The sequence below is a fragment of the Ochlerotatus camptorhynchus genome, unplaced genomic scaffold, assembly GCF_037179485.1.
Source record: "Ochlerotatus camptorhynchus isolate MF236.1 unplaced genomic scaffold, CSIRO-AGI_Acam_v1.1 ptg000239l, whole genome shotgun sequence".
In the NCBI taxonomy this organism is placed as follows: Eukaryota; Metazoa; Arthropoda; class Insecta; order Diptera; family Culicidae; genus Ochlerotatus; species Ochlerotatus camptorhynchus.
The window spans coordinates 251081-278378 of record NW_027040729.1 but is presented as its reverse complement, the minus strand read 5'-3'; the positions used below and the strand labels follow the sequence as shown (position 1 = coordinate 278378).

General features: G+C 37.8%; 1 protein-coding gene across 2 annotated transcripts in view; it reads left to right on the top strand.

Annotated features, from left to right (window-relative positions):
- Positions 1–3957: 3957 nt before the first annotated feature.
- jar (Myosin heavy chain 95F jaguar) overlaps positions 3958–27298 on the top strand; it is an 85880-nt gene continuing 62539 nt past the window's right edge. For both annotated transcript variants that reach the window (XM_065225834.1, XM_065225833.1), the window contains exon 1: positions 3958–4627. The gene's annotated coding sequence lies outside the window, so the exon portion shown is untranslated. The remainder of the gene's footprint in view (positions 4628–27298) is intronic.

The window sequence follows — 27298 nt, the reverse complement described above, 5'->3', positions numbered from 1 at the left end:
CCTCCCCCTAGAGAGTATACGTAGTTTATGAACAGCCCCTTAGTCCTCCCATTTGGCTGCTTAGTCCTCTCAATATCAACTATGCAGGTGATCCATTTACTTTAAAAGCTCGCAGGAAAATTCTTTGACAGTTCAAAGCATATTGGCGTGTATGGAAGTCTCGATTGACGTACTACAAAGGCATTACTGATTTATTGATGCATCACGGAACCGAACTTTGTTCATTTACCTTGATTTGTTTTCCGTCGATCTTGTTTTCCGTGCTGAGCACCAATGCTACCGACGCCAGAGAGGCAGCTCCCACACCTGGACCTAACATATCGACCTATCAACTCATTAACCGGGGACCAACGGCTTTACTTCCCTTTCGAAGGAAGGCGTGATCAGAGACGTTATGCCTCAGAACATGCCGGTGGCGCCGGCTGGGATTGAACCCAGGCCTGCTGGGGTGAGAGGTAATCACGCTTACCACTACACCACCGGCACCGCTAATTTTGTTCATTTAAATCAAAAGTATAAATGTTCATTCTATAAACATATGAATGATTCAAAATAAATTAAGAACGTGTTTGCAACAAAAATATATATGCAAGGGGTAAGTCACTCAGCACATTGTACTGAAATTAGATTCGGCACAGCTTGGGCAAATCCATCGGCACAATCTCGTAGGCATAGAATTATTGTAAATAAAATGGGAGCACTTGCGGACAACTGTCATTGAAATTGTTCACCGCATTACGTGCTGTTCGACTAACTGTGGAACTCAACCCAGCAGTTCACTTATAGATCTAAATACGAAATGTAGGTTCTAGAGTGGGCTCAAGAGAATGAGGCAGTTAATCTCGAGGTTAATCTTTCAATTAGTACCCTTAATTCAAAAAATGCTGCAACTCGCACAAGTCTATTCATCATCCTCTAAAGTCGGTCTCCAAGAATGTTCCCCATGAGTTCCAACTCTTGCCGGCCGCTGATAGACCGTTGTTTTTCAAATCACGAAAGGCTGTGTCGCCGCCAAAAGCTACTTTCTTCTCCGGTTAGGGTTTTTTTTTTATACTTTATTATAGAGATTTTTAGCCATAGGCTAGTTCATCTCTCTCTCCGGTTAGGGAGAGTCTTTCACTTACTAGGTCTCGATTCTAGGAGCTACTTTTTTCTCCGGTTAAGGAGAGAAGTTTTCACTTCCAAGTCAAGAGTTCTTCTAGGAGCTACTTTTTTCTCCGGTTAAGGAGAGAAGTTTTCACTTCTAGGCCGAAAGTTCTTTCGGATTCAAAAAGAGAAGAATCTTGAGTAACCTACGAAACGTAATTTTATTCAACAAAATTGTACAAAGTGATCTTACGGCTACGTGTTGCATTAGCAACTTATAATTATGTAAAACTTTTACATGATTTGTCCAGAGTTTAACATATCCCTTTCAATACCGAATTTTAACCTAATTTGCCTATTCTAATTAGCTAGGATTCCGATCGCCCTTGAAAGGGTAAATTTGTGTTGTTTAGACCTTATATACTATGCCCTCTCAGATCTGGGATTTCTCAGATATCTTGTAAGTTTATTTATTTTTGTAACTCAGATCTGATATGGCTCTACAAATAAGAATGACATTTGTAACGTTTAAACATTATAATTATATCCTTCGTTAAGGATAAACAGAGAGGGAAAGCTAAACTTAACCTAGATGCGCAAGCATGCCATGCGTGGGCGTGTTTATCCCACTTGAACGCAGAAACGTTCCTAAGTAAATACTGCAGTTAGATTATGTAAAACGAGCTCTCGCTCCTTTTGCCCTACTTTTCATTTCATATTCTTGACCTTGGTATCAACGTCAGTTAGGGCTATGCAAACGAGATGCAACTATGTGGTTATCTTATGCTTTTGGTTTTAAATTACGGTAACAGGCTGGGTTTCTGGTCTGCCCTTGAGGACATTATAAAACCCTAAAACACAGGCCTTTTATTATCCTATGAATACAAAACACACAAAATTTCTCACACCCGCTACTTCCCACGTCATCATCAATCCGATTTGTCCGTCAAACAAAAACATTCAAAGTGTCAGATATACTGGGTTGCCGGGATGTATATTTTATTTTTTTTTCCTTCGATTTGTTTTTCGTCGATCTTGTTTTCCGTGCTGAGCACCAATGCTACCGACGCCAGGGAGGCAGCTCCTACACCTGGAGCCTACACGAAACGAAAATCAATTATTTAATTCATGTGTTTCACTTATACATTTTTGCCAAAGCATCAGCCTTATACATTCCATAAGACAAACCACATATGTCCTATTAGAATGCATAAAAGGTATGCGTGACCACTTATACATTTCATTTGACACATGATCTTTATTAACTTTTTGCAAGGCGTCTGCTTATTAGTTGACTTATACAATTTATGAATAATCAGCAATGGAAATTTTCCAAAAGGTATTAAGGAGATTTCTATCCGTGTACCTATCGATCCATCAACTCATGAACCGGGGACCAACGGCGTTACTTCCCTTCCGAAGGAAGGCGTGATCAGAGATGTTATGCCTCAGAACATCCCGGCGGCGCCGACTGGGATTGAACCCAGGCCTGCTGTGGTGAGAGGTAATCACGCTTACCACTACACCACCGACGCCGCTTAGGGATGTATATTTTACAAATAATCGCAGCTTGCTCTATGACCGGCACAATCGACATACTTGCGGCACACTGACAAAAAAGATGACCCAAGATTGGTGTGCAGAGTGACCTACCCCTTGTATATATGTTTGAATTTAAGTCAAAAGCATGTTTATTTCAACAATATAGAATTTGGGTAAACGATTTTTAGCGTGTCCTGCCTTTTTTCCTCCTTGTCCTTATTTACATTCGGAAACATATTGCCCCAGCTTTATCAATCAACTGAAAATGGCCCGCAACAAACCGAAGTCATGGATCCGGAAACCCACTTATAGGTAAGTGTTTCAGCTCGATAAAACCGGAGGAACCCCACAGTATCGACGTCACTCTGTCGTTTCTGATGCCGATCCCTGCATCATCCTCTTCCACAACTGACGTCTGAAGAGAAACGAAAATTCGAAATGGATTTTGAATCTATTTCGGATCCTCCAGCCCCCCCCCCCTCCCCCCCTCCTTCAACGCCGAACGAAGAAAGAGGCCGGTATGAGGACCAGCGTTAGAAACGACAAAACGACGCTAATATCACAAAATTTCACTGCATGGTTTTACTGAACTGGAACCTCCGGACACTCATCCCGACGGGTCCCCGCATCTCGGACCAGGACCTTAACATCCACAGCCCACCTTTAATCACGCCCGAAAAAGAGCAGGAGTTTAGATGCCCTGTCTGCAGATCGTTTTTTTCATCTTTTTGCAATCCATTTTTTTTGTTTGCTTTATCCTACAAACGCTTTTTGTTCAGTTTTTCAGGAGACGAGAAATATTATAGCAGGAATTTATGTGTGAAACACAAAATCTGCAATTAATTAGTTTTTTTTGTGTACAAACAAATACAGACTTATTTTTGATATCCATACAGATTTTTAAGAAAATCATCTGGCATCCCTAACCGTTGCATGACTCTTATACACAAACTCTACTCGAAGCTTTTATGCTTTCTCCAGCCGCGATGACTTTTTGCCGCATGTTCATGCTCTCATTTTTATGCTCTCTTCCCAACATCGCCCACAGAAGAACAAAAACACCAACAACAATGTTTTCCACCCAATCGTTCCGTTCCTAAGCGGATCTCGCCCGCTTGCTGTGGTTGCCTACAACACCGAACCAACCACGCTCTTTCAGTTCGCTTTCGTCGCTCTGTTCGGTCGGTTGTGCTCTGAGTTTTGTTTCTCTGCTGTGCACCGTTAGTGTTTTTTTTTGTTAGTTTTTTATTCCAGAAGTGCTTTGCTCTGTGTGCTGAGCTGCTCCCGTGGCAAGTTTTCTTGTTCTTTACCGTATACCGGACCGGGTGTAGGTAGGCCTTCTCCGATGAAAATGGAAACAACAGAACCAAACTGACAGGAAGTAGTCGCTATTTACACTTCCGCCGTGCGTTTCACCTGTTCCGTTGCAGTTTTTCGGTGTTTTCCGAGCAGGCCAAAGTGTAGCAATTATAGAAGTTGTGTTACTACTCATGTTTTTTTTTCTTTCATGGTGTTCAAAGAGGGTGTTGAACGGATTTGTTAAATTAATTAGTGAACAGTGAGATTTTCATTTCTCTTAGACTGCTTATGAAGAAATCAAAGTTAACTTGATTGAGCTATCAACATTAGCAACTGATTGAGTGTTACTTTATTCTGGAGGATTTATTGTGGTTTTCAGGTTCAAATAATTTGAATAATTCAATATTCCACTGATCAGAGAGAGTGACGAAGTGAACTCGGGAAAAAAAAACTACTGCGATAAAGTGAAATTTAAGGTGCATTTTTGCTAATATCAATCGTGCAAAAACATCCCATCGAGGAACTGATTCGGATATAGCTGCTTTAGTGATTATTGTGTAAAGACGGTTGAAATCAGCGAAAAATTGCTTCCAGCTGCTGGAGGTGCTTTTTATCGTCATCATTGCTGGTACCGGTTCAGGGGAGAGATAGAGCGAGCACTCAGCTCTAAAAGGAAGACTTCCTCCGCTGCTTGCGAAAGGTAAGAAGAGTAGTTCACAATCCAGTGCTTCCAGTTCCGTTGGATAAAAGTGTATGACATTGTCATTGTATGGCTTATTTCGAAGGGCTGAAATAGAATCTATTTTTTCCAGAGAATATTAGTCTGATCAATTAGTCAAGTTAATTTAGGGATTGTTTTAAAAAATTCAATTGTGGGTTATGTACGGTAGATCACATTGGACACCCGGGCATGTTTTGGAACCCCCAGGGAGTAGTAAAGTTATTTTTTGTCATCATCGTTTGATTTATTAAGATAGGTCGCATCATAGGTGACTAAATTCGGGATTTATTCTTGATTATAGCAATAAGAAATGTGAACCACTTATAATTTGGTCTGGAAAAATATAATTTCTCGAATAGTTTTTCAAAAGGTCCTAAGTAACAATTGTAAACAAATCGAGTTAATTGATAAAACTGTTGCTCTTCTATCATTGTATGTGCTACAAAGACACCTATTTAAATTGAATTTAATTTATTGAAGATAATCATAGGTAAAAAATTGTCTAATGCACAGTTTAGAATGATGTGTGCTTGATGATGTAACTTTGTCTTTTTTTAAGGCTTTATTATTGAGAAGTTTAGTCAGTTGGCTAGTTCATCTCATGGTCATTTTGTCTGCCTAGCATGATTGGTGCTTATTGTCTAAAGGCATGGCATGGAATACCATTCTAACGTTATAAGTATGGGTACCAGTCATTTTTCCGATGGTAGGTACTTTGTTTTGCCTACGACACAGTAGTTTTGTTAAACGTATTCTTTCAAATAGTTTAAAAAATAATCTGTCGAACTTCAACTTTTTCTCAATATGGCGGAAATATTACATTGGTCCTTTTGAGAAAGTACTCGAGATTTCAGTTGTGATCAAAATCACTTCGCAATAAAAAGGGTGACGCTTTTACCACTGACAAACCGACATGAAACTTACACTTAACTCTTGATCGAGAATCCATAACGGCCGATTCAAATGTGCATGTTTGTCCGGAGTCAGCCCAGTGGCAGGCGCGTAGGCAACATGTTATACCGTGAAAGCGGGCCCAGCACAGCAAAATAAACGATTTGAGCCCGGGACATGCTGCCTACTGTCAAACGCTGCTGTTGGTATAGGCATTGTCAGTGGCGTGTCCGGAATAGAGAAGCGCGAACGTATTACGCGAGATATATCCATTGTACCACGTTTGGCATAAAGTCGTCTGGCATAACGCCGTTTACCCTAAATTTATGTAAAAACTGTAGGGATATTCTGATCAGTTTCAAACTATGGTATTTATAATCAGAAATAAAACGCGTGAATGTTAAATCACAGGCATAACCGTAAACGTGAGACAAGTTGAACGTTATTAATTTTACGCCGTTGGCAATTAAGTAGTTATCTCCACTGATGGTCGATTAGTAGCAAACCCTCTAGATTCTTCGATTTTTGTCGGTAGTTTGTAGCTTATCACAAATTCACTCAATAGACTTACATTATGTTTCATATGTTTACGCATATGTACAGATGTTTCGCTGATTCCAACAGATCTGCCAAAATCCGGCAAAAGGTCGAAAAGGCAAAATATAAGGGACGAAATGGCTAACAGCTAAGACAACGAAAAGTTTAAATCAATGAAAAAACTTCAAGGGACTACGGGGGTTGTACGCAATGGTGACGTAGGACTACGTGGTCTTATACAATAAATGTTATTTGTTAACCGCAGCATGAGCATTGCGTTTTATGTAGGAATAGGAATTTGAGCGGGGTTCTCTCTGTTTATACTCTTTAGTATGACGTGCTTGGCATAGATGGCCCACAGCGACTCACGAAGAGCTACTGATTCCGATCAATAGCGGTGCGGCTTCTTCCACCTCCTCGGGATGCTCATGTGGACTGCAGCTCACTGCTTGCAGGCAGCCTTTCGTTGTTTATTGGAGAACACCACTACCACTCACCACGCGGTGATTGAATAAACAACGTTTGGTTAGACCGGATGGAATTGAAATCTGTGTTAGGGAAATCGCTTTTCACAGGCAATCGGTGATAATTTTAAATATCATAGCAATAGTTACACATTCGTGCAATTTTCAATAGTGACATTTTAACTTTAACAGATGCGTAGAAATATTTCTGATCGATTGGTGATAAAATTATTGAAATTGGTCCAGGGGCAGCTGAGCTATTAACGTTCAAAATCTTTCATAATTTTGTTACATGTTCCATTTTCGGTTTTCACAAAGTGTACCTCCATATAGAAATCACATACGTAGTCCAACGTCAAAAAATCAACGGCAGATTAAACATTAAATCAGAATTACCAGATTTTAAAGGCAATATTATTCTAAGCAAGTTACTTTTTATGTTACTTTCGGCCATTAAAGGATTACATAAATTGAATGTGGTCCAGCCATAGGGCTTGTCGAATTTAATATAACATATTATTGCATTCTTAAGGCATGGATATCGCGATTAAGGAGGATAACTTGCAGTCTTTTAAAAAACGGGCGGGTATAAGTAATAAGTAACAATACAGAAAAAAAAAATCTGAAACTTGTTTTTCTTTTCATGCAAACTAAGAGCTTGCATGAATTGCACGATTGCATACAATATTTGGAATATTTCACGAAATGTCTCATAACTTTACAAAATCTATAATGTAAACTTGATCAAATTTACACAGCAATCAATTTTACGGATGTTCCATATCTACCAGCCGACCATCTGGTGATAACTCGGAGCCATTGAACAGCTAACATATCAAAAATCAGCATTCTACTACATTTCTCATTGTTGCAGAGAAAAATCAAGGCCTACTTTGATCGAATTTATGTAGCACTAAATTTTACGGATGTTTCGGATCTTCCGGCGGATCATCTGGTGACCACTTTGAGCCATTGAAACGCTTATATATCTAAAATCATTAATTTACTACATTTCATATAGTTGCAGAAAATAATCAAGGCCTACTTTGATCAAAAATACATAATAATCCAGATTATGGTTGATCCGGGTCATCGGAAGGCCTTCCGGTGGACGCTCAGTATTTAGAACCAGGTTATGGGTTGATTTTGTTAAAATATTAATCAGCACTACCCATAGATGCCTGTTGCTGTGGATTTCCAGCACCACCTTGTTGTAGACGACTGGTACCTTTTCTCCCCCCGATGGCCTCTCGGAAACCCGGAATAAAACCGGAACCACTCGGCCAATCTGTTCCAATTTTTAGTAGACCATAATTTCGAACATTTTTCTACTCACTGTGAAAATTTCAACCAATTTCATGGTTAAACAAAAAAGTTATACATATGCCAACATTGCTATTCGTATACCTGTTCGTAAATAATAACTGCACAAGCGCGTTAGGCCCTCCCCAGAAGTAAAGCAGGTGGTGTTCGTTTGAAACGCTAATAACTTTTCGGAGGTAACTCGGATTCACATCCGGTCTTCAGCCAAGATGTTTCCAATACTCCAAAGGTGCTACATTTTGTACACGAAGAAAATCGACCCACTACAGCGCCACCTAGAGCCGCGAATGTGAAAGTGGCTCGCTCCCCTACACACTTTGTCGATTTTCCCCATACAAACTTCAAGCCGTTTGAGCGAGGGGTTCCCGTGAACCAAATCACTTCAAATTTTGGCAGGGTGTTTCTGACCCCCAAAACTACCATCAGTGATGGCATAATTCTCACTCAAATGATTTTGTTTCGCTCTCAAGGGCTCTCAATATCACGCATGATATTGGAATAAAATATCAAGCATGATATTGTTTTTACAAGCTCCTTTGATATTGCGAGACTATTCAAAACATGTAAAATTGCAGCCACGAGTTGACTTACCACAAAATTGATTCCTTTGCACATCGTTTTCTTAGAAAGAGAAAGCATAGTTTGCTATCTTTCTTTACGCTTCACAGATGGCAGACACGAAGTTACTGCTGCCAGCAGTGATGGAAGTTTCGTTTCGTGTTCGGATGTACAGCAAAAATCTTGAAGCTCAAACTCAACATAGTTTGGTGATAATTGTAGCCGGGGAGTTTTGTTAGCATGATATCATAGCAACCGTATCACAGCTTGTAATATCATCGGCTGTTGTTTGCGTGTTGAGTTTTTGGTCTACGATACTCAAATGAGATTATGCACATTGGTGAGATTAGATCTTTTGATATTTTCACAACCCTGACTACCATACCAGAGGGTAGCGTTTGAAATTCCAGACTTTGACTTTTTTCATATAACGCTGAAACACTCTAGTGTACTCTCTTCACCAAATTTTAGAACATTTCTTCAGTTTACTTGATAGAAAAAATATATAAAGATTGAAGGGGGATGTTTTGAGATAATCAGCGTTTCCTAAGTTTTTTCTTTCAGTGTATTTTTTCCTCGAAGATAAATTAAATACCTACAACATCTTGTCAGATGTAATTTTGATCAGATCAATAGTTTTCATGTTATGATTTAAAAATAAAAATATAATCCACTTTTTCAATACGCATTTTTCAAAATTTACTGTGCAGAAAAAATAATACTTAAATGAAAATTGCAACCATTGGTAGCAGCGAACATGTGAGCAATGGTTCATTTAAATCGGAAGGGGTTGAGACAAAATTTAATATTTTTTAGCGTTTAGAGCTCTATGACAAACGTATTTATTCCTAATGGGGTACACTCCGTTTAGCGTACGCCAACTTTAGCGATAACTACATAGACCATTTTCTTCTTCTTCTTCTTTGTTGGCCTTATTACGTTCCGACTGGAGCTATACGCTGGCTTTCAGTGTAGTATTCTCCGAACACTTCCACAGTTATGATTTAGTGCTTTCTAAGCCTGTACCATTTTTGCATTGGTATTATTGTGTGGCAAAGACAATCATACTCTAAGCCCTAGAGAGGTCCTAGATCGGACCGGGAATCGAACCCAGCCGCCTCCAGCATGGTCTTGCTTTGTAGCTGCGCCTTTACCGTCTGAGCTAAGCGAGACCCGAACTACATACATACATCGCAGAACATTATATGATTTTTTTAACGATTAGACAGTCAGTTCGGCGACCGAGAAAATGTGAAGTGGTGCTACTAATTGTGTTCCTCACAACAAAACAACTGCCAACACTGTTGTAAACGGATCTACTGTATAGGCATATCACTCATCATACTTTACGGACATTACACTATCGTTTAGGTTCGAAATTTATGATAGTCATCAATTCAATTGTGTGTTTGAGAATGAAATTTAATCGAAATTAAGTTGATAGAACATAGGGCATGTTTAGAGGCTCACCGGTTCGTTGCATAAAGCAAATACTCATTTCAGATAAGAAGATGTTTTGCGGAATTATGAAATCATTAGATGTTATGATCATATTTGTCATGTGTAAGATACGCGAAGAGGTTGCAAAGTATGTGTTCGACACATAAAACCTGTCATTTTCGTTTCCTGAGAGTCGCTATCAGCGATTTTATCAGTTTTCATTCACTCAGCGATCATAAAATCATTGATTGTGTCTATATAAAAAAACAAAATTGACGTACAACTGTCAAGCACATAGTTTGAAACCTCTTCTTGTAACTTAAACGTAAAACATTTGATCATAACATCTTATGATTTAATTATTCCGAAAAGCATCTTCTTCCTCTTATTCTTGTTCGGATGTCAAGCTTATTGTTTATCGCATATTAGCTTATTGCGTGCTCACAACTTACTGTTCTAGCTTCACTTCCACAGTTATTAATTGAGAGCTCTCGAAGCCTGTACATAGGCTTAGCCAGATGGGGGCAGGGAGGGAGGGGTGACTGCCCCCTAAAATTAAGGCATTTGCACAATTTTTTTAGTTTTGTGACCGAACTTCAGTATTTTGATTTGGGGTCACTTTGATTATGCTCGATGAATGTAGAAAAAAAAATGGGTGAAACTCAAACAATTTAGTTCTTTAAATATGAAACTTTGAATGAGTATATAATCATAAAACATCATAAGCAATAAGAATACAGCATTTAATTTGTGATGGCTATATAGGAAATACATTTCATAAGTGATGATTTGAGTGCTTTTTCAAACAGGCGAAAAACAAGAAAATTATTTTTTAATATGTTTGTAAAATATGAAACACATACTATATAAAAACTATATACGATATCAACGGAAATATCCTAAGCTACAATATGGAGCCATTGTTTCAAATTTGGAAAAAGCGCAGCGAGTAAATTTAATCTTTATATAATACTATCAAAGTTACCCACATTATCAAAGATACCCCGTTTTACGGTACTTCAAGAAATAACAGTTAGAAAATGTGAAAAGCGTTTTACAGGGTGGCCAGTCAACCAAGAAAACCGGGAAAAAGTCGGGACTTCATTTTCACCAGGAAAAAGTCAGGAATTTTAATAACCCCCAACAAAATAATCTTGTTTCAATGATTTCAATACTTCTGAATTTCACTTAAGTGATATTGACACATGTTCCAAAGCTTCCTGTTGTCAAATTGTTCGTCACCGTTTTTTGTTTTTCAATTTCGGGCTCGAGGCGCTCTGCCACTGATAACATTTTTTTTTAGAAAAGTGCGTGAGTACAGGATCTTATGGCCAAACGAAGAATATTTTCAAATAAACTATATATTCAATAATATGCCACTCGTTGGAGCTGTGTTTCGGGTTTCCGCTGTTGTCAGTTCTGTCGGAAGTTTATTTTTTTCTCTTGTGGGAAAGGAAGAATCGGTCACCTTGTTTATGATGGAGATTCAGATGATGTTCAGTGTATAGCTTGGAGTAGGTACCGTGCTCGTTCTGTAACCTGATTTGTGGAGATTCAATGCCTGCAGCTTGCAATCGACAGGGTGGGATAATGAATAGTATAATAAAATATGGTGAGACCGTTCCATTTCTATGATTAACATTATTTATACAGATTTATACCAACATGAGATATTCAATATTATTGTAATCACATTCATATAATTAGAAGCGCTTGAGTTATATGAGCAATTCAAGAAATACTTCGTTGTTTAAATATCAACTCGAATCATTTCGAAGAATCATCTTTGCGGCAAATACAACGTAGTAGGCCTGGCCGTTTTGATGTTTGTGTCATATCTCAGATATGCTGCAAACATCAATATTGACAAGGAAAATGATTAGGCGTTATCTAATGTCGTTTTCGTTTTTGCTACACTACACTGGTAGATTGGCACATGTCCCAAAAAATATTTAATACTAATTATCTCGTTCAAACAAAACTTCTACTGAATTAAAAATGAGCTGCAAGTTGAACAGAATTAACAGAAAGTTTAGTAAATTTATTGCGTATTTATCGTTCCCAAATCAATTTGATTGACGATAGCGCCGTGCTTCGTTGATCGCTGAATCGAGTAAAAATTAATAAGTGAATATGCTGTGGCTATTTAATTGCGGAGTGTGTGTGTGTCATCCTCTATCCCTCACACTCAGCCGGGGGCGTTGGACAAGTAGAACTGCGAATAATTTGATCAAATCTCATGCTCCGTAATGGTGCCCTTTATGTTGTGAAGACTAGTACTTCAAAAGGGTAACTTTTGAGGCAAGACAGAGTGTCCTCAACAAGTTAAGGGAACAGGATGCACTAGATGTCCACAACAGGTACAGCAAAACATCACATAGACGCTCTTGTTAACACTAACTACTCAGGGGGTAGAAGGTCAAGAAGAGCCACCGCCGCCAACTAAAGCTTGAACCGGGTACCTGGGACTCCCACGATATACCCGTGGCAATGGTCAGCAGACGATGCCCTGTGCCTATTTAATATGTAATATGTTTTATTTGGATACACAAAGTGTTCGAAGCCATGCGTCATCTAAACTATAATTTGCATCACCACAAATACACTTTTCAACAATCTTCAACTGGAACGTACTCACCAATTCATTACACCCGGGAGCGCATTCCCGATGCTTCCACGCATATTTTCTCTAGTCATTTTTAAACAATTCCATCGCTTATCAGACAAAAGCACCCGAAAACTATGAAAGCAAACGCACGCACAAAACAGAGAGCAAATTTACAACACAACCGTATCCGAAGGGGTTCGAAACAGGACACTCCTGTGGCTATTTAATTGCGGAGTCACTTTTAAATATATTTGCAGGTAGCTAAAGGGTGTCTACAGTTAAATTGCATCACTTAGAAATACTCGCCAAAAATAAGTCTCTCAACCGATTATCATGAAATTTTCTGGTAATGTAATACTTTCAACCATGATTTCAACATTTCCTGCTCCGTAGTGAAAACTTCAGGATGCTTAGATTGAGATCCTTGGGCAAATTTACCCCATTCGTCTTGTACCACTCCAGAACGTCCTTGGAGTAGTGACAAGAGGTTAGACCCGGCAAAAAAAAAATATAGGAACGTTGTGTGATTAGAGAAACGATTGTAGTTGTTACGAAAGGCTTGCTCCGTTTTCCGCACGAACAAATCGACTGCCAGAACCACTCCAGAACGTCCTTGGAGTAGTGACAAGAGGTTAGACCCGGCCAAAAAAAATGTAGGAACGTTGTGTGATTAGAGAAACGATTGTAGTTGTTACGAAAGGCTTGCTCCGTTTTCCGCACGAACAAATCGACTGCCAGTCTGCAACTCGACACTTTCTGTTTCCTGAGGGACTCTGAAACATCGAACTTGTCTTTTGCAGTCACATACTAGTTTCCCGGAATTTGTTTGAAGTCCGCTGTTACGTATGTTACGTCGTCCATGATACAGCAGTGTGCTTTTGTTCTAGCAGTCCAATTCTGTCGTTCATTGGTGTTTGGTGCTTTCTGAACCTTGAATGAACGTAGTCCTGCTCGTTTCTTAGCTTTCTGCACGACACTTTTTGTTGACATCCCGAACGGAATAGTTGGGTTTGTGTTTGAAGGTAGCAACCACCCGCTTGTGATCTTAAACGCAGTGCGAAACACTTTTTCTAGCACTCACTTGCTTTCGACACTTCGACAGTTAAACGTTCTCCGAAACGTCTTATGACACGAGAAACATTAAATTGTTGGATTCCCAACATCTTTCCGATGGCTCGGTGTGAAAGATCTGGAGAACTTAGAGATTAGGGCGTAATTACTTCTGTATTATTATTATTTATCTTTATTAGGGAGGCTTAAAATTGCTTCTGTAAACAAACACGTCATTTGCCGATTTCTCGCGAATTAAAGCTCAATCTTAAAAACTAATAACACAAACAGGTAGAGGAATGGTTCCTCTATCATATGGTATAGTTTGTTTGCGAGATTGTTCTTTTATTCGCGAGAAATCGGCGATTGACAAGTTTGTTTACCAAAGCAATTACGTCCAAATCTCAAAGTATTCCGGAAATGTGGGTTGTTGATAGAGCTGCACCGGATAGTGCTATTTGACCTGGTATTCAGTGTTTACATGTGAAATTTTGCTGATACTCGGTCATTTTCTTACAAATGAGAGACCGACAAAACAATTAAGTGAAATTTTGTGAAAGCCTGATATTCGACCGAATACTATGGCGGCCGAATATTCGGTGCAGCACTAGTTGTTGCGGTGAGTGTGCAAAATTTTCTCGCGCACAAATTTCACAATGGAACTCACGCAGTGTAAACAATACACTCTGAGGCCATCTCACCCAAAATTTCATTAAAATTAACCCAAAGGGCAGTTCGCTCCGCAGTGCTTAAACGGTTCCAAGTTGGGTCCTGCTTAACCTCCCAAAATTTGAACTACTTTAGTAAGAAACTGACTTGGCACAAACCATTTCAAGTTTATATGGGAATTACTATGGGAAAATATATATTTTTGTTCATATCTATCTAACAGATCACCACATCACTATGCTTTTAAAAATGACAGCAGTGATTGTAGCAAATTTTCTCAGCTACAACTTTGTTGAAAACTACTTTTCAATCAAATGTAAGGAACAAAAGTTATTAATGATTCAAGTCACTGACGTCTTATAATTATGCCCATTCAACTGTTCAGCAGACAACATTGGTGTTTCTGGTGCGAAGAATAGAGCACAAATATCATGGCTACTATGTAACACTGCAGAATACAGTGTTGCCCACAAAACAGCTGCTTGATCATGCCATAAGATTATCAATCTCTTAAACAATTAATAACAATTTAATTTGACATTTGGCTGAAAAACGCTGTTCGGCAAAGTTGTAGCTTAGAAAATTTCCCGAAAGAATAGTTATAGGAATTATCGAAAAAGCAATATGGAGAATGGGTAGAAGACAATGAACAAAAAGTTTGGTTTTCCCATAGTAATTTCCATATAAACTTCGAATAGTTTGTGCCAAGTCAGTTTCTTACCAAATGAGTTTAAAGTTTAAAATTTGGGAGGCTAATCAGGACCTGATTTGAAACCGTTTGAGCACTGTGGAGCGAAAATTTCAAATTTTGCATCAGTCTAGTGGACACCGTTTAGAATTTTTGATAGATCAAATCAATCCCAGCTTTAAACATAATTGTAATACTCTTATTGAGATATAGATAATTACTATGTTTTAGTAGATAAAATCAATCCAAATGGGTAGAATCTGTGCCAAAAACGACTCACTCACTGATTTTAGAATCTATTGTTCAATCGGTGAGAACTTTTTTCTTATTCTTTCAGTTTCTCGCCTGTTTCGTTCTACTGCTGCTGTCAGTTCCGAGCGAGTGGAATCTGGGAGATTATCTTTAGCGCAGCGTTGAACTTTGGTACAAAATGCTTAGTATTTGAAACTTCAAAATTGATTTGCATGAGCTAGATTTTAGGAACCTTAATAAACTGCAGTGATGTGAAAAGCTTGTTGGACTAGCGATGATTTAAAATCTTATGAAAAAATTATCAGATTTTATAATCAAATGGTGCAAAATTTTGGTTAGGTATCAATAAAATTGATAAGATTTTCAATATTATTATAAAAATGTTCAATTGCTCGCTACAAACATGATTTATAAAAGCAGAAAATTGACCAGTAAACCAGGAAATAAATTGGAATTTTAAAATGGAATTTCATGTGGATGTACTAGAATTGCTCAAAATACATGTAGACTCATCCAATCAAACTCAAAACTGGCCAAAACTATACCGATAAACTTTGAATAGTTGATCAACCAGCAGCCGAAATTTGAGAAAATAAGATGCACTTCCTGAAAAATTATCAATTGTTGAACTATTTCAAAGAGTATATACAAATCACGATGTCCGGCATTGTAACTCAAAATCCTCCAGAAAAGCAACAAACAAGTTGAAATTTCAGAACATTTTGACCTCAAGATGATGGGAGGCATCAAATATGTCATATTAACAATTTGTTCCATTCATGCCTTTTTCATATTCAATATACAATAGCCAAAGCCAAATTATTCCATTAATTATATTTTGTATATTTCACGAAAATTTGTCTGATGTGTCTCTGTTGTCACTGAATAAAATAATATACTGAAATATGTATATACATTTCAAATATTATACAGAATTTCATTTGGTTTACCCCTTGTGAAGATAAACAAATACATTGGTAACCTTTTTGGCCACAGAGGCACTTTCATCGCTAAAAATTCGGTTCACCAGCTAAGTGAAAGAGTGTATCCTATTGTTAATATAATATATTTGGTAGTCATGCTTTACAACTTCCGAACGATATCTAATAGAAAACCTTATTTGTTAGTGCCTTTGTTGAAAAACATAGTTAAAAGTTATAGTCGAGTAATAAACTTTATCAATCGCCAGACAAACAAATTCTACAATTCGCGTCACTCAATTGTTTCCTGCTGCTATGATTCATGGAACTGATAATCGCAGTTGTAAGCAATCATTCCAAGCGCGGGTCGTATGCAAGCACACAGAGGAGTTACTTCTCATTATCAACCGTAAACGGTGCATTAGGCCGCTTGTGATGCTGGCAGACGCATCTCTAATGTCGAAAACAGAGCACACATACAAGCAGTTCCTTTACTATAGCTACATTGGGTATTGTACCACACTACCCGACTGACTGACTGACTGCTCAATGTAGGTAGGTACCTATAAGGTACACATCTGAATTAAAATTGTTCCCACATATAGTATATGTAACGTATCGGCGCGGTGCAATGATGATGTGTGGGATGTGCACGAGCAGAGAGGGTGTAACCCGAGAAGATGATTGATGTTCATTCAACGTAAATGTTATGTAAACATTTGCTGTTGTTGTGGTGGGTGGAATTCGCGTTTTGATTGTATTTTGCATTGTTTAAATCCATTCCGAAAAATGTTTACACCGCCCAGCTCAATTCCAGCCAGGAAAGAAGAGTCGTCTTCATTAGATGGTGGTGGGAACGGGGTGGCCTTATCATTCCCGGTTGAACCATGTGGGAGAACAGTTGTTAAATGTCGTGTAATTTCTGTGCAATGCCAGTTTTGCACGTCACTGATAAATGCCGACCAGTATGTAGAAGGTAGTCTCCTGAGTATTTATGTCGACTTATCATCGTTTCTCGATGGTCTCATTTCGCGTCATCACAACGTGGCTGTTAGCAATGTTGATGGTGAGAGAAAACGCAAGATAAGGTATCTGACCAGTCGTACTACACGACGGACAAATAGAGCCTAGAAGTGGCCTACGAGCTTCTGGAGGGACGCAGTTTAATTAGAGAGTAAGATTCGTTTTCAACACGGAATCAAATACGTTCGCATATCATGTCTCCGTCAATTTTATCGTTGAAGAATTCGACTCTCATCGGTTTCCTGTACCTAGTGGAAAAAGAAAACCATATGCTTCCACTTGCAGTTGCTGGATTCCGTTACACAAAAGCACTCGGCGCTGGCTGGGGTAAGCTCGGATTTCCAAGCTTGAAATATACCCATCATGTGTTCCTATCTGACTTCTAACATTCTTCTTCTTTCACCGACAGCCGAGATTCAACGAGAGGGGGTTCATTACGATTCAAGTGGATTTTTGGTGTTTTTCTCACTTACGTCTTTCTGATACGCGGAACTTCCAATTTTCGACGAAAAAAAAGCAGAATTTATGGTTCTGTGGAAGGTAAACGATATTGCTCGTGTTGTGCTAAGGGGATCAGTTAGCAGTGTTGCTGTTGCTGTTTTCGACAGAATTGTATAAGCGCGAGGAAAATTTGTCAATATTCAAAAGTATTGTCAATAATATTGATGACAAAAATAATGATGCCACTATTGGCGCAGAATCAAATAAGTTTGATTTCGTGTTTCAATATTTTCCCTCTCCGATTTTACCGTTCTATTTGCATACAGTAGAAGATGGAGCCAAATACTGAGCATATTTTGTCAGAAAAGTTGTCTTTTGTCTTGGAATAGTCGATCGGATATAACAAATTTAGTGAGGAACAGCCCTGTATTGATGTATGTATTGACATGAAAATATTGATGCAAATATTGACGAAACTTCTGTCGTGTGGGGTTTACTATTAAGTATCATTGTGAGTGAAAAAAACGTAGAATCATGGAAAAAAAATGCAAAAAAGGGTTGTTTTCCATTTAATTCCACTTTATTAATTATGAGCTTAACTAGCCAACTGACTAAAAATCTCAATATAAAGCAAAAAAAAAAAAATAGGTAAGTCAAAAACGAAAACCACCCAAGTAACCAAAAGTTCTGATAAAAGGCTATTTGTGGCTTAAGCAGCTTGGTTGAAGGTGGTCTATAGAATTCTATGCAGCCTGATTTTTAAGTCGTTATAAGAACTTTAAAGTTCCGGTACCATAATTGAAGAGCATTCTAAGCAGCTGCTGGCGGAACTTGAACGGAACTTTTAGAAAATAAATTAAAAAAGGTGTCCTCTACACCAATTCTATATTTAGTTCGCACTTTTATGAAAGTTGTTTCTTAAGGCAGGTATTAATGTGTATTGATTTATCAGCATTAGTAGTAGAATTGAAGCTGTTTGAAGAATTAAGCCCAGTCCTTCTGTGTGAGAGCCGCAGCACGAACCACTACGTCATCTGATATATTAAAGTGAGCTGTTGTCCCGCCTACTGTTGGGGTTTTCAGTGCCAGCTGACTGACTTGAATATGAAACACAACACCGTGATGAATTTTAAATTGGTCTTTGCTCGCATGGTATTCCAACACACTTGTGGCGCAGTGGTTAGCAATCGTAGATCGCATGCCCGAATACACGGGTTCGAATCCAGGAAATTACTCTTTATTTTTGTTTATGCACTGCATAAATATAAGAATTATGATTTATTCGGGCCACTGATCATTTCATATTTACGTACATTAAATTTTGTTACTAATAAAGACTTGTGCGGATTGCTTCATGTGGCTTGAAAGTTCTGTCTGAATTTTATTTGAACTTTATGGAACTTGTAAGTTCTGTCGCGACTTTGTTCGAACTTTATGGAACTTGAAAGTTCTGTCGGAACTTTATTTGAACTTTATGGAACTTGAAGGTTCGGTCGGAGCTTTATTTGAACTTTATAGAACTTGAAGCTTCGGTCGGAGCTTTATTTGAACTTTATGGATTTTAAAAGTGATTTTAATCGTTGAATGCGGAACTTTTGGTTACTTGAGTAGGCACAATGCTGTCGACCGGGAAATCTCGCTGTTGCTAGGATCTGTAATCGCGACAAGTTTTTACTTTTATTATTATTCAAATAATTGTCTCAACAAGCTACCCAAGTAACACACAAAACATCTTTTTAAATAATAATTGGAAAAGGTTGTTCTATAAATGTATTATAAGTGATGCAGAAGACCTCCCTTGTTTTAAAAGAGCTTTGCAAATGTTTTCTTGCTACTTCCTAGATTTCATAAAGGAGTTGAAATGATAATTCAGATGACGCTTCTAGTACTTTTTCAAACATCTGTATGACGAACCAAACGCATTTGCTCTAGATTATGATTTTGATGCCATTGAAACATCATATATACTAAGCCACAATTAGTCATCTTTCGGAATTAGTCTAGTTAGGAGGATACAAATTTATCACGCCATGGACCTTTTTGGCGCTTTGCAACACTTATGTACCTCAGATTTTTCTTCACAGCATGTTAGTATTGATCCTAACAATCAAATCTGTAATTGGTTTAAAATACTTTATCTTGGGTTTTTTTGAGAAAAAGTGTTTGAAGTTTACAAAGCCGATTATGAAAGCATATATGCACGCTAAGATCAGATAACCCAAATGTAGGTTTACTTTACCCAAATCAGGCGTAAACTGCACAAACTCAGATATGGGTAAATTTTTTAACCCAAATATGGGTAATTTTAAGTCAAATTTGCATAAAAATAAATCATTTATGGATCATAAGAACCCATATTTTGGTTAAAAAAATTTACCCATATGTGAGTTTGTGCAATTTACGGCCAATCTCGGTAATCTCTTTGTACCGTCTTGGTAAACTGATCTTAGCGTGTGGACTATTAATGATACAAAATTATTACGAATTGAACAAATGCAGTTAAACAAGGTTCAAAAGTTGATGGAATTAATCCCTATGACATTAAATAAGTTCTCTTTGGCTCCCAAGTAACATCCATATTGATAATGTCGACTTTGCGTAAAATAAATTTATATTTGTTGGTAGCACAACATTTTGTTTAATTTCTCTTCCCTTATAAGAGTAAAAAAGAAAGAAACGAGCAGGACAGCCACGTAATCATAGTACGCATTGATTTACGTCCTGTTTCGAGTGTTTTTTTTATGGATGTATCATGTAGAAAATCTGGAATAATTAAAAAAAAACTCATACTTTGCCTAAGAAAACTTTCAGGAACGTTCAGCGACTTTCTAGGAAATTCTGCGTAATTCACCTGTAGTGAATTTTTAGGAAAGTTCTTCAATCTTTAAATAGATTCCTCCAAAGAAGCACATAAATTCAACAACTTTCATATAAGTTCATTGAACTTTAGGAAAATTCTTCAAACATTAAAGATGTACTTAGATCTTCAGAGAAGTTGAATAAACTTCAAGAAAATTCTGCCACCTTCAGCGACGTTTTCTGAACTTCAGGGAAGTTCAATGTCCTCCTGGTAAGTTCTACGAACTTCAAGAGACTTCTGTGACATATAGAAGCATTATATGAATTCAATGATGCTCTGCAAAAAGATCTTTAAGTGTGTGGAATTTTTTTCAAACTTTAGGATAGCCTGTAAACCACAGGGAATTTTTTTCCCTTGATTTGTTTTCCGTCGATCTTGTTTTCCGTGCTGAGCATCAATGCTACAGACGCCAGGGAGGCAGCTCCCACACCTGGACCCTAACTATCGATCCATCAACTCATGAACCGGGGACCAACGGCTTTACTTCCGTACCGAAGGAAGGCTTGATCAGAGATGTTATGCCTCAGAACATCCCGGCGGCGTCGTCTGGGATTGAACCCAGGCCTGCTGGGGTGAGAGCCAATCACGCTTACCACTACACCACTGGCGCCGCTTGACAGGGAAAATTGAATAACATTAGGAAAGTAATGTGAACTTTAAGAAATATCCCAGAATTTCAGGAAAAAAATGCCAAACTCAGAGACGTTCAAAGAACATCAGGAAAGTTTGAAGAATTTCATCGAAGTTCAACCAAATCAAGGAAAAACTTATGAACAGAACTTTGAATTTGAACTATATATAACTTCTATAAGCTGTCGCATCGGGTCGTTGGTGGATCAAATCTCACTCCATGTCTTCGAAAACAGGTATAATAGAGAGAATTTCTTGCGATATATTTTTCTCTTTTACGCTTCGCTTATGAAATGTAATCGAGGGCATAGAAGGGACTAAAAATGAGAGTTCGCCACCTAAAAAATTATCGTGAGTACGGCTCACGCATGTTACATTGCCGTTTACCGGTATAAAAAAGGAGCAGTTTATAAAAATTGAGGTTCACAAGTATCCAGAAGAATGATGTTAACAAGAAGTTCAAACCAAACTCGACAGTCAAAGTTGTGCGGGTGTGTAGATATTTGTAAGAAGAAAAAAACACCGCAGGAAAAAAGAAATTCATAAAAATTTGCAAATTATGTCTGACGCAGGTTTCTCCTGGGAAACGTAATGCATGTAGTGAAAACCGGAAACTCCAGAATCTCTCTGAATTGGCAGACGAAAGTAAAGATCACTTTGCTGCCAAAAAACTAGCCAAGATTAGTTTTCCAAACATCGCAGGAAGACCAATGGGTTTAAATTTAAAACAGTCCAGAAAAAAATCTAAGATTTCTCACGAAGATTTACTCAGCATTAAGAAAGATCTTAATCTGAGTGTTAATAAGGTCAGTATGTAACAGTTATATTTATAACATATAGCCTACAGTTATATTTAAGCTATACTTTTGTTATATTACAGACGCTAAAATTGGCTAAACGTACACACTTAATTTTTTTCGCCGAGATTCCAACAGCCAAGTAGTTCTGCAATTTATTTTGTTGAGATTCAGTAAAACAATTGCTGAGACTCAGCTAACAAATAACATTTTGCTGAGATATCAGCTAACAAACAGATATTTTGCAGATATATCAGCAAAAGTAAATGCCGAAGTAATCGGCTGTTGGAGATTTTACCGAGCTAGATTAAGTGTGCATGAGACATACCGGCCGTCAAACTATCCAGCTCGGTCTCAAATCAGCTATGAGGATACACAACGCGGCCAAGAATGATCCCAATAACGCAATTGGGTGGCTGAGGCAGACATGGAAAATCATTTACATTCATTTCGTGCATTGATTTACATTCATTTGCCTCTAACTTTTTTCATCAACAGGTTTTGTCAATAGCTAAAACTTTTGTGAACATCTCAAATCTGTTTCTCTTGTGCATGATGAACCACAGCGAACATAACCCACCATTGTTTTTCATTGAATGTAAATTACATTCACTGAAAAACTATAATAAGTTCAGCCCGCTCTAGATCGTCATGCATAAGAGTTACATATTTGAGATATTCAGAAAAGTTGTATCTAATAATAAAACCTACAAAAACTTCATACATCGTTTTTAGGAATTATGTTAATGAAAAAAGTTAAAGGCAAATGAATGTAAATGAATGCAGAAATAAATGTAAATGATTTTCCATGCCTGGGCTGAGGCAAATGCGACTCGGCATACGCAATTTGGATTCGCTGGTCGCCATTGTAGCACCGACAAACCGACATGAATGACCATAGCAAAAACAATAAAAGTACACCACTGACATCTAGCTCCGTGTTCGTAGGAAATATTTAGCTAAGCCATGAACCCGCATGCAAACGTTATAAATTGGTTCGTTTCTGATTTATTCTGGACAAATTATTTTTATCTAGATCATAAAATCCTATGATTTTGACAGTTTTGATCACTGCATATTTAAATCGGCCGTTTACGATTTTCGGGCCTAAGTTTGAATTAAGTGTATGTCAGTTTGTCAGTGATTGTATGTGCTTGATAAACGCCATTGCCAGATAAACGTGGGGCTTGATGGATGACACTTTGATCATCAGCTAGCGAAAAACAACACATCGTTGATTTTGCGATATGTTTTGTAAAAATCCCTAAATTTTTAAGGAAAAATATAAAAACATATTGTGCCCTCTATCTACAAACCATGAAAACCATAATAAACGAATACAATTAAAGTTTTTCAATACAAAATCAATTTTTTTCAGTATCATCATATATTTTGTTACATTAATTTGTAATTACCTTTCATTTGATATATTGATCTTTGATATCGGGTCAGTGGTTCAAAAGTTATGAGTTTTTGAAAAAAGTCATTATTGATTATACAAAAACAGTACATTTAGACACTAAACCATTGTTTAATTATTTTATTAATTTAAACATTATTAGATCATGACAAAGCTACGATATCTTACAGTACCGGGGAATCTCACTGTACCATTGAAACTTTAATCCCCTTTTGAATAATTTTCAGCTGAATTTGTTTCGGTCTGTAACAGTTTTGTATCATTAATAGGCCGTATACGCCTTTGTAAACGGCTAAGTATACTTCAAAACACTTTTTCTCAAAAAATCCAAGATGAAATATTTTAAAACTTTCACAGATTTGATTGTTAGGATCAATACTAACTTCTTGTGAAGAAAGATCTGAGGTACATGAAAGTTTCAAAAAAGTGCCTTCAGACATAGCGTGTAGTGTTCGAATCCCATGTTCAACCGTTTTGTTTGCTTATATGTTTGCTCCTAAACTTTATTGGTTATTAAGATGTTTTTAAAACATGCTATAAGACCATAATCTACTTTTACAAGATCTTCCTTTCGCTTGGTTTTATGCCATCTGTGAAAACTTGATCAATAAAAAAATGGTTTACCATCAAGCGGAGTTGGTCTACTAGAGAAGCTACAAACCTAGCACGCTGAATACCTGACTTCGAAGCCCATGATCGGTTATGTTTTAAAAAAAGCTTGTGCTTTTTCAGTTGTAATTGTAAGAAATAAAGTATTTTCAAATCTAATTGAACACTCATAAAGACTGGAACGCGTAAAAATTGGTCGACAAAAAAATTGGTTCTTTCAGTCAAAATTCATATCACAAAAATCCTCTATTTTTTCTTTTGGTAGTTCAATTCATATATTTAAAGGAAAAATGTTCGTTTATTCTTTTGGTTTGCCAAATCCGAACTGCCATGCCTTCTGCTTAACCCCTTCCATTAAATCTGGCACAGTAGTCTCATCGAACTTATTCGCCGCCGAACGCCAGTTAAATTTAAACTGCTGCTCGTTTTCCATGGATTTATTGGTTTTTTTTCGATAGCGCGTAGTTCTGGGCTGTTGGGAGGGTAGGTACCACAACCACGTTGTTCGCATCGTACCACTCGATTACCTTTTTCCCATAGTGGCAGCTCGTCAAGTCCAGCCAGAACAGCACAGGTCTATTATGTTGCTTTAGGAATGGTAGCAGCCGCTAGCAGGCACTTCTGGACGAAGATCTCTTGATTGATGGTTCCCGTAGTAATGAAAATGCCGCTTTTTAGACTACACGTGCATATGACCTGCCAGACGAGATATTTTTTTGGGAACTTCGATAGTTTGATGGTTTTGAAAATTTCAGCCACCTTCCCTTTTCCTGCTGCGGTATAAAACTCCTGTCCCGGAAGCTGCTTGAAATCCGCCTTCACATAAGTTTCGTCGTCCATGACGACACAGTCGAACTTTGTGAGTAGATTCGTATACAGCTTTCGGGACCGGGACTGCTTTGCCGACGTATTTTGTTTGTAATCTCCAGGGTGCCTTCCATTCATTTTGACTAAAAAAATGTTTTAAGAAAGTATGGAATAATAAGATTCTATGAAAAAATTTTGATAATGCAAACACCAAGTAAAGATTGTTAAGTTTGTGATTGACACATAATACCTGCCAATTTTGCTACATGAGAGACGCAATAAGCGATTTTGTAATTTATCTCACCCACTCTTCGCTCTTCACTCTTCGCGAAGAGGCGATCAGAAAAACGCTCATTGTGACTCTGTCAAAGCTAAATTTGCAGGTTTAATGTGTAAAACACAAACTTTACAATCTTTTCTTATTACTTACATATACAAAATATCATCATAATATCTTATTATTCAATAAATACATAAAACATTTTTTTAGTCAAAATGAATGGAAGGCACCCTGGTAATCTCGGTTCGTCACCTTCACCTTCTTAAACGTCGACAACCCGGCTCGTTTCTTGTCCCGCTGCACAGTAGTATGGGGACATTGAGCTTGTCATTGACGTCCCGGATGAAGAGGTTAGGATTCCGCTTATATTTCACCGCCACCTTCTTCATCGTCGCTGCCACGTCCAGATTACGATTGCCGCCGCTTCCAGCCTTCCTGGTGGTCGACAGACGCTGCACGAACACTTTTAAAACGTTTGTCACGGTCGATTTGGCCACATCCAGCAATTTCGCCAACTTGGCGTGTGAAAACTTCGGATTTTATTGCCGCGCGAGCAAAATTTTTACACGCTGTTCCTCTTGCTTGGACGTCATTTTGAAAACTGGAGAGCAAACGGTGAAAACTCATCATAGCAACCATTGTACTCAACTTCCAAATGCAGCATTTCAGGTTTTTTATGCATTTTTAACAGAAATACACTAATTTGAAGTTGACCAATTTTTGCGCGTTCCAGACTTTATATACTCCCACTCCAAAATGTACAAGCACTAATTGGAAGCTCCATTAATTGTGGTCATGTTTCGAATATTTCAATGGTCATGGTAATTGATGAATAAAAGCAAAATGTTCTTCTAGGACAGCAATAATTAATCTGTTAGGAAAAACTATTTTCTGGATAAGTAACACAAATTTTAAATCTTACTATTATTTAAAATGGTTCGATCTTGGCATGGTGGGAATTGTAAATCTTACGATTATAACAGCGATCAGTGATAAAAAGGGATCTGTCCCAAAATCGAACGTAGAATTTTGTAGCATGAAAAATACTCGTGATGGGTTGTGTGAGTTTATAAAATTTATCGAAATGGGTCACAATCAACGAAAAATTGGACCCATATCCTTCCGATCAATAATGCCTCTAATGGTCACTTTTTTTTTGTTTTAATTTCTCTATTTGGTCACTTTTGTCGTTATTTTAGTCTCTCAAGTCACTACTAATATATCACATACCCACTACCAGCCCTGGAATTGTGACTAGATGTTCTTAAATTTTTATAGGAAATTGGCGTGGAATTTGAGGATTGAAAATAACAGCCCTGCATAATTTTTTTCAACTGAATATGTAAACTATAAAACTGTAAATCTTTTGAAACATTGACCTAAAATAATGAAAAAAAAAATGGAAATTTAGTTGCCAACCTGTAGAAACTAAACATTCGGTTCTGAATAAAGAACGATCTTGTTTTTGCATTAATTAGCCCTGCAAAATTCCCGAATTTATCTCTACTCAAATCATATAAGCAAATTTGATTGTGACCTCTCTGCAACATACCATGTAAGGTGTAAAACTTTGTCATACACCGATCCGACAATGATGAGTCATCTAGAGTTAATAGCTACGGCTCAATATAACTCATGCACGCATAAATTTAATTCTCCTCGACGCGTCGTCGGTCTCATGGCTTGCACCATCGCACGAGTCTATTTCCCAGATTCTCGAAACACTGTCAATAGCGCAGAGGAAATGCTACGGAAAACGCGATTCTTTTTTTCAGTCGCAAAAAGTGTGCGAATCTAAACAGACGGCGGTGGCGGGTGGCACCACGATCATTAGGTACACACTGCATTTAATTTCCCATTTTGGCCCAACGGAACATACGTCCGACAAACACACATATGGAGAGCGTGTTGCGTCAGAGAACGATTGGTCTATAATGGTGGAACTACCACTGCCAATTGCGCGCACACATGTGTTCGTTCTTGTTCATGTGCGTGCGCATTAGACTGATGCAAATGTTTGAAATTTTCGTTCCACAGTGCTCAAACGGTTTCAAATCGGGTCCCCTGATTAGCTTCCCAAAATTTGAAGTTTATAAGGAAATTTTATGGTGAAAACCAACATTTTGTTCATTGACTTCTAGCCTTTTTCCATAGTGCTCTGAGAGAAAGTTCGATATCTTTTCCTATGGAATGTATTCTCAGCTACAACTTTGCTCAAGATCGTATTACAGCCAAACGTCAAATGAAATAGTTATTAATTATTTACGAGATTAATAATCGTATGGCATCATTAAACAGCTGCTTTATTGGCAACAGTGTATTGTTATTGTGCAGTGTGACATAGCAGCTATTGATTTTTGTGACTTTGTTGCCTGATTGAGTA